General features: G+C 46.8%; 1 long non-coding RNA gene across 1 annotated transcript; it reads left to right on the top strand.

Moving 5' to 3' along the window:
* Positions 1 to 404: 404 nt before the first annotated feature.
* LOC113951691 lies at positions 405 to 2,245 on the top strand. Its single transcript, XR_003529248.1, has 2 exons — positions 405 to 528; positions 2,015 to 2,245. It is a non-coding gene; the product is annotated as an uncharacterized LOC113951691 (long non-coding RNA).
* Positions 2,246 to 7,487: the final 5,242 nt, after the last annotated feature.

Genomic DNA, 7,487 nt, shown 5'->3' with positions numbered 1-7,487 from the left:
AGCAAAAAAAACACAGGAGATTAGAGTTGAGTTTCCCATTCTACATCTTGGATTCAGCCTCTTGGTATGCCCCTGCTCTGTATCACATTGCCTTATGTAAGATGTTTGTCACTTCAGCATCCTCATAGAAGTCTATCATAGGTGCATTTTGTTTGTGCCTAAGTAATCCCAGATCCTGCCATGGACATTTCTACTGCGGCCTTCAGGGCAAGTGTTAGGGCTGCTGGGTTGAGTGAGTGAATCAAAGGGTGTGGTGGGGGTGGGGGAGAGCAAAAAGTGTCCTCTTAAAGTAAATTTCTAATTGTATGATCTACTCTTATTGGTGCTGCATGGCCCTCTATGGTCATCTGAATATCTTGTCTCTCTTTGTTTATGCTAATGTTGGGTTGAAGGCACAAGAATTATGACAACACTAGAAAATACATCTGGAAGTAAAGGTTGGAGAAACTGGTATTTTGACTCCAGGATAGACTGCGGAAGACAAGAGTCTTTAAATATGTTAAAAGAGGATGCTATTTCCTGCATTAGGTATGATTGGAGGAATGAATATGGCTGAGCTTGAACGGTAGCAAATGAGACTTAGATTAGAAGAAATTTGCCAAAGTGAATGAGGAGAAGATTTTGTCTGGTGAAACATCTGGGAGGCTTCTGAAGGCAGGCAGTGACAGTTTTCTGCACAGCTAGTCCTGGAGAAGGAGCAGAACAATGAAAAGGTGTCTGCTTTCATGGCAGCTGTTCTCGACCTTAATAGGTGTGAGACCAAAGAAGCCTGATCTGACCAAGTCTGTATTGCTTCTGGTGTTTCTGATACACATTACCAGCATCATCTGGCAGACCTGACCAGCTTACCTTTCCCCAGAACTTTTCCTAAATAGCAGTGTTTAGAATCGATGGTATGGCAATATGGCTCCACCTTATTTCAGGACACCTTAATGATTATTTACAATAATATTCCATGTTATTAGTAAAACTCATTGTTTGTCTGATATTTTCCAAGAAGAAGAATGTTTTTTCATGATTAACAGATGCTTAATTGGTGGGAGGGAAGGAGAGGGGAAAGGAACATAATTGATAATATTGAGTCCATGGCTCATTGCTGGCAGGTAACCGATGGGGAACCATGGGTGTATCAGGTGTTAGTAATAGCTTGGCTAGGATATGTTTCATGGAAAGCTGTTCAGCTTCACGCTAGCATATGTTGTGCTTCACAGTCAAGAATTATTTTCTCCCTCCTCCCTCTTTTTGCCCTCATTCTGGAAACTTATTTCTTCGCTTACCAAGATGGGGCTGCAGCAGAACCTGAAAATAATCCATGCCACACTTTATATAGGGCAGTCAAGTGCTCCCAAGTAAATCACCTTTTCCAGGGAGAGGCTTCTCATCATCCCATTGGATGTGTCCTTACTCTCCAGAGCATAAGGTCACACTTTTGTCCTTCTTGCCTTCTTCACCATCTAGATGCCAGGGGTTGATGAGACTACCATAGTGCCTGGGCTCTAAAGGAGGGTTGTGGTATTCAATTTATTGCAGGTTGGCCCAAAATATGCCTCATCAGCTTGCCAGTTTATGTCAGATTATGTTTTCATCCCATCTAGGGTCTTCAGCATCCAACCAACCTGACCTGAAGCTGCTGTAGTTTCATTTCTCTTTTCCTGGCAGGTTTTTGCAGTTTTGTTCATTCCCATCCTCCTTTCTTACTGTTCTGTGTAAGGAAAGCTGTGAGGATTGCAAAGCAAATTCTGATTAATCGCTTGCTCATATTCCACAACAGTTCACACCTTACCCCTGAATATCCCTTATAGCCAACTCCTTAGCTCTCTTGCATCTCACAGGTATCAGGAAGGAAGGTAGTCAAAGTGCTAAACTCCTCATGTAGCAACCTGAAGACAGTTCAGCACAGCTCTGTGGTTCTGCCTCTCCTCCAGACAAGGAGCTGGGGGGTCTGCTGCCTTTTCCTGAGAAGAGCTTGAAGTCCAGCAGCCTTTTGGCTTATGCCTGTAATTTCCCTTAGTAGTGCCTCCTGGTTTGGTAACTGTGGAGAATGAAGACCAGAAGAAGCACGGCATCATACAGACCTCCTAGTGAGGCACGGCCGTGTTTGTGCCTGGGAGGCTGGAGAAGAGCCCGTGTACTGAGGAGCTGTTGCATGCAGTTTCAATCACATCTAGAGAGACTGGTTTTCTCTGTCACTGAGGTTGTCAGGTGCAAGTCTTTTCTTGATGAAAAACAAGGCACTGCTTTGAAAATAATCTCTGTGGTGCTAACCTTTATTTACATACGGGTATTTTGAGCCCCTGGGGTTCTTATTCTCACAGTTTCGTACGCAGCTCCCACAAGCAAGGATTGTCTCGAGGTGAAAAGAAGAAGAGAAAACTCAGTCAGTAATCATACTGCAACTGCAAGAAAGCTAGGAAAGAAACCAACCATATAAGACACATGATTAAAACCACAAGGACTGGCAACATGGTGCAAGCAAAGCCATTCCTCTGGAAATCCTGTGAACTTCCCATTCTGGGCTGCTAGGAAAACCCTTTCCTGGATTCAGATTTTCACTGTTGATTCACCTGGCTCGTAAGAAACAGGCAATTGGTGGTAATTTGAGATGTTAGATTAGCAGCAGAATTAGCCACACTACCTCAGCCCCAGCAGAACTTGTCCTGTCTTACCTCCTGCTCTGCAGGAGTCTGCTGTCCTCACTGAGTGCCTCAGTGACTCACAAGGGCACTGCAGATGCTGTGGTAGATCTGGGGCAAAGGGGCATAGGAGAGAGCTGAAACATCTCCTCATAATCCAGGAGATTGCTGGTGTTTCGTTGCCAGGAATGGGAGAAGGAAGTAGGGAGATCTTTACCCTTTGGAGAAGAGAGAGGGTCAGGGACCACCAGCCAGGCAGGAAATGCCTAAAAAGCAGCCCCCAGTACGGAATGAGGCCTTGTAACAGGCAGTGAGATCAGATCCTAACAGGGGCCCATGCAAATCCCATGAGGAGCTCGAGGTGGACAAAAAGCAAGGCCAGGATGTAGTTGCAACCTGGGCACTGGCCCTCTGTGTCAGTGAGCTGATGGAGGGGAGCTGCAGCAAAGCAAGACCTGCCCCACTGCTCCCTGAGCACCTCAGAACAGCTTCACTGTACTCTGGAGAGGAAAGCTGATCCTGGGGGCCAGGGCTGAGCCAGAGGTGGCAGCTGGCCCAGCACCCCTGTGAGTCAGTGGGGTTATAGGAGGATGGATCTTCTCAGACTGTGCTCTTTGATGTGGCTGCAGGGATCTCCAAATTTTGGAGGACTACCTGGCTTCTCGGGATGTTGCTTCTTTGAGCTGCTGCAGACAGAGTGACCAAAGCCCAGCAGGAATTAATTGGTTGCACAAGCCTTTTCAAAGGAGCATAGTATTGCATTCTCCTTGCTTCAGGCAGGAGAGTGACTCCTGGGTAGTGTTGTTCTTGCTAAAGACAATGGCAGGTAAGCAGAGACTGCTTGGCCCAAACTGTCGTTGCTATTATGGGAAGATTCAGGAATAGACCCAGGACAGGTGGGCTCCTCAGAGTATTACACCTAGTCTTGGTGTCATCTGACTGCTTGTAGGTCTTTGCCGTAGTTTCTTTTGCAATCTGCTCATTCTGTGCATTTTCCTTAAGCATTCTGCTTTCTTGGAGGGGCTGTGTCCTTCAATCTTCATTGGGGTATTGCCTTGGAGCCAGTCACTTCTTTTAGCATGTGAAAAATCACACGACAGATAGACCCTAAAGGGTTAAACTTTATTAAGTACCAAAATCTAGCAAAAATAAAATAATCCGAATGGGAAAGGGGAATCAACTTGGGGATTAGTCATTACTGAGTAGGATTTACAGAGGAGTAAAACTAGCGTAAAAATGTAAACTAGCTTTGCATCCACCCACCATACCATGTTTGCTTGCTAAGAAACACCAAGCAGTAACCGGTAGGCACATCATCTGATTTACTGAAGCAAAGGTCCATGGGTCAGAATAATTTAGCAGAAGAATGACATCCCAGGCATTAGAGGTACGTACCTGAGCTAGAAGAGACCTGTTTACAAACACAGAGCCCACTGGCCCGTCGGCCACCGAGGGGTCCCACGGCCTTTGCCCAGAGCTCTGCCTGCACATCGTGGTATTGCGGGTGGGCCGTGCTCCAAGGGAGGTTTCACAGGGACTGTTGCAATCAAAAATATTTTCCACCCGAAGCTGTACTCTGATTCGTCCCGTTGGTACAAGGCAGATCAGACAACTTGCCTACGGACAGCGCCGTGGCACTGATGAGGTTGTGGGCAGATGCACTACCCCACAGAGGCCTCCTTTCCCATTGATACGGCCCTTTGCAGTAAGGAATGCAGATTAAACCCAGTGTCCCAGCAGCTTTCTCACACCCTTCTCTGGCAGCCCTCTCCCACCAAGCCCCAACCACTTCCCAACAGATGGCAGCAGCCTTGCACATTGCCAGTGCACAAGGCTTGACACTGTGCACAAGGATGATGCCTGCGTTCAGCAATTTTGGGGATGTCTGTCATCCTTCCTCATTCAAACACCTTTTGCTTTCCAAGTAAATGTAGTCTGATAAAGAGATTTCAGTGCCTTGGCTGCTCTTGGTCTGTCCTGTACCTCTTCTCATGGCCTTAATAAGGGCCTCCTCTTCTCCTGTGACAGCATCAGCACCGCTAAGTCAAACCAACCTCGCAGCTTGCTTACAGCCCCAGCTTTGGGAGTCACATGAGTATGGAGGAGTCCTGGTTTACACTAACTGTTCTCCACAGCAAGCTGTGGATTTCCTGAGAAAAATTTGATAGCAGGGCCCCCGTGCTTACAGCCTTATATGCCAAAAGAGGAACAAGAGGAAACCAACTGTTGAGTTCATGTTTTGCTAAGTTTTATATCTCTGAAGCAAAGTCATGCTTTTGTAGGACTTGAGTTCGATCAGCTTTTGAAGGTAGGGTTTGCCACCACTAATCCTTTTCTTCTTCCCTTCCCTCCTAATACTGTCCATAAGTTTGTTTCTTCTCCCTTTTGTCCTGCTTCTTTCAGAGCTGCCTTTTTCTCTCCCCTTTGCATGACCGGGAGAGTTTCTGCTTCCATACTGCTATTGTATGCACTTGCATGTTCAGAGTGACACCTCTTCACAGGAGGCAATGGAAGGGTGAGGGAGGTCCTTCAGTGAAAGACCTCAGCATTGGTGCTGCAAAAGTAAAAACCATAGGCTCCAGAAAATATGTGAAGTTTTAGATACATATTTTCCCCTAATTTAAAAAAATATAATTATGCCAAGCCATCTGTTGCTAATGTAAAAAAAGATGTAAATAGATGATACATAGTGTACGGAGTGTCACATGAGTGCTCCATCTGCTGTGGGGAAAGTCAACGCTCCCCAGCAACAACACTGGGTGCTGAAGTGCAATCCAACATTTGGAGCAGCCTTAGCCTTTCCAAAGGCATAACCAGATCCAAAGGCTGACCCGAAAGAAAAACAACTCAGATAAGAAAGGGTGCGGTAAATCTCTGCATATCAATCCTTCATCTCTGTGTTTCTAAGAAGTAGCAATAGTGGCTACATTGAGGACAGGGTAAGTTATACCTTTATACTCTTGTTTCAGACTCTTTGCAAACTCAGGGGTCCTGATCCCTTAGTCACCTTTTTTAAGGTTTACCTGCCGTCCAGGAGTCTAACAAGCAACGTCTCTCTACTTAACAACAGCAGAAGGCACCCACAATGTCAAAGTAATTTAGCAATGAATTAGCAGATGGAACTCAGCTTTCATGAGCATGAAGTAGCAGCCATGGGGCAACAGCAATCCCTGCCATGGATGCAGACTGATGGACTCCACATCAGCTGTTGTCACCAAGGAAGAGATCCCAGAGCTGCTGTGGGTGGTTTGGTGTGCTCAGTAGTGGTCAGAAAAGGAAATAAAAGGTTGAGAATTATGAGAAGGGTAATAAAGGTAATTAACTAATTTGCTGGTGCATCTCACCATAAAATTCTCACTTTTCTGTGTTGTGAGCCCTCCACCTAGATGCCTCCCCATCTTAAGATGGCGGTAGTGGCAGGACAGGATAGAGTCCAAGAAGCTGGAAGCACAGGATAGTTCTCTGCCAGGACACAGCAGAAGTACTAGGACTCTTAACCTGCAAAACAGAGGAGGTATGGTAGAGGTCTAAAAAACCAGGACTTAGATGGGATATGTGACAGGGAAATCACTATTCACTGCTTCTCATGCCACCAGGTGTGGGTAACACCCCATGGAGTTAGCAGAGAACAGTTCCTAAACTCAGCAAAAGGACAAGCTGCTTCGCAAGGTGCATAGTTACCCTCTGCTGATGGAGCTGGTGATGTTAAAAGTCTGTGCAGTTTCCAAAAGCCTCTGAACAGACCTGTGGCACAAATTCCATGAGAACTGATAAATGCAGAAGCCCCAGGACAACCTTTCCCTCCAAAAGTTCTCAAATGCTCATCAGCAATAGATGAAGTTCTTTTATCCCACCTCCCTCTTTTCTGAAGTGCCTGCTGCCATCATCCAGGGAGTTGTGTCAAATGGCCCCACAGTCTCACCAAGTTTGGATGAGCAGTTTCGCAGAACCCGGTATCGTGTTTCCAGCTTGTAACAGATTTGGGACAAGAAAGGGCAACCCTGTAGAAAGCACTGAAAAAGCAAGCTGCCTCCCCACAGTACCGCCAGCCCCTCCTTCCCAGGTTTGTCCTGAGTGGGTGTGGGGTCTGCCTTCGAAGGGCAGACTTTTCCTCTGGGTGTACAATCTGAGCTGCCTTGGCCCACGTGCAGTCCAGAGGTGGAGAGAGAGGCAACAATGCGGAGAGCAGGGCAGGTCGTGGTGGCTGGACCTTGTGTGAGGCTCCCCACACCATGGTCTCCCCCTGCCCCCATTAGTTACTGCAGGGAGGAAGCATTATCCAGCGCAGGGATGGAGCCAGCAAACCATCCCTCAGGGCACAACTGGGCATTCCTCTTTCTTTTCAGGTGTTGGAGGGTATCATCCAGCACCTCTGCATCTCTAAGGGGGCCAGGAGGCTTCCCTCCAAGGCTACACGACTACACAAAAAGTTTTTCACCCCTTAACACGAAGGTAGTGTCTAACTCAATATGGCTTTTCACAGCAAAAGTATGGCTGTGAGAAAACTGAAGAGAAACCATCTGAAGTCTTCTGGGAGAGGGGCAGTGGGGCACAAGTGGATTCCCTTGTGCTCTCTCCCTGGCCTGGAGCCAGGGCTTCTTGCTCCAGTGGTTCCTCGTGCTGGAGGAGACACAGTCACACTGAAACACCCACTTCTGGGGCCAAGACAGCTGTTACCACCAGGATGAAACCTTCCCCATGCTATCAAATCTGTCTGAGGAAGCAAGATACACACAGATTTTGTGAACAACAGAACCAAGTACAAAAAAAAAAAAAAAAGAATGTCACCCCTTCAGCACAAACCCAAACATCTGTCCCATCCATAGAGACCCTGAGTTTTGCTATTGCTCAGAA

The sequence above is a fragment of the Corapipo altera genome, unplaced genomic scaffold (assembly GCF_003945725.1).
Source record: "Corapipo altera isolate COAL_440 unplaced genomic scaffold, ASM394572v1 61305, whole genome shotgun sequence".
NCBI classification, from domain to species: Eukaryota; Metazoa; Chordata; class Aves; order Passeriformes; family Pipridae; genus Corapipo; species Corapipo altera.
This window is presented reverse-complemented; position numbering and strand designations above follow the sequence as displayed.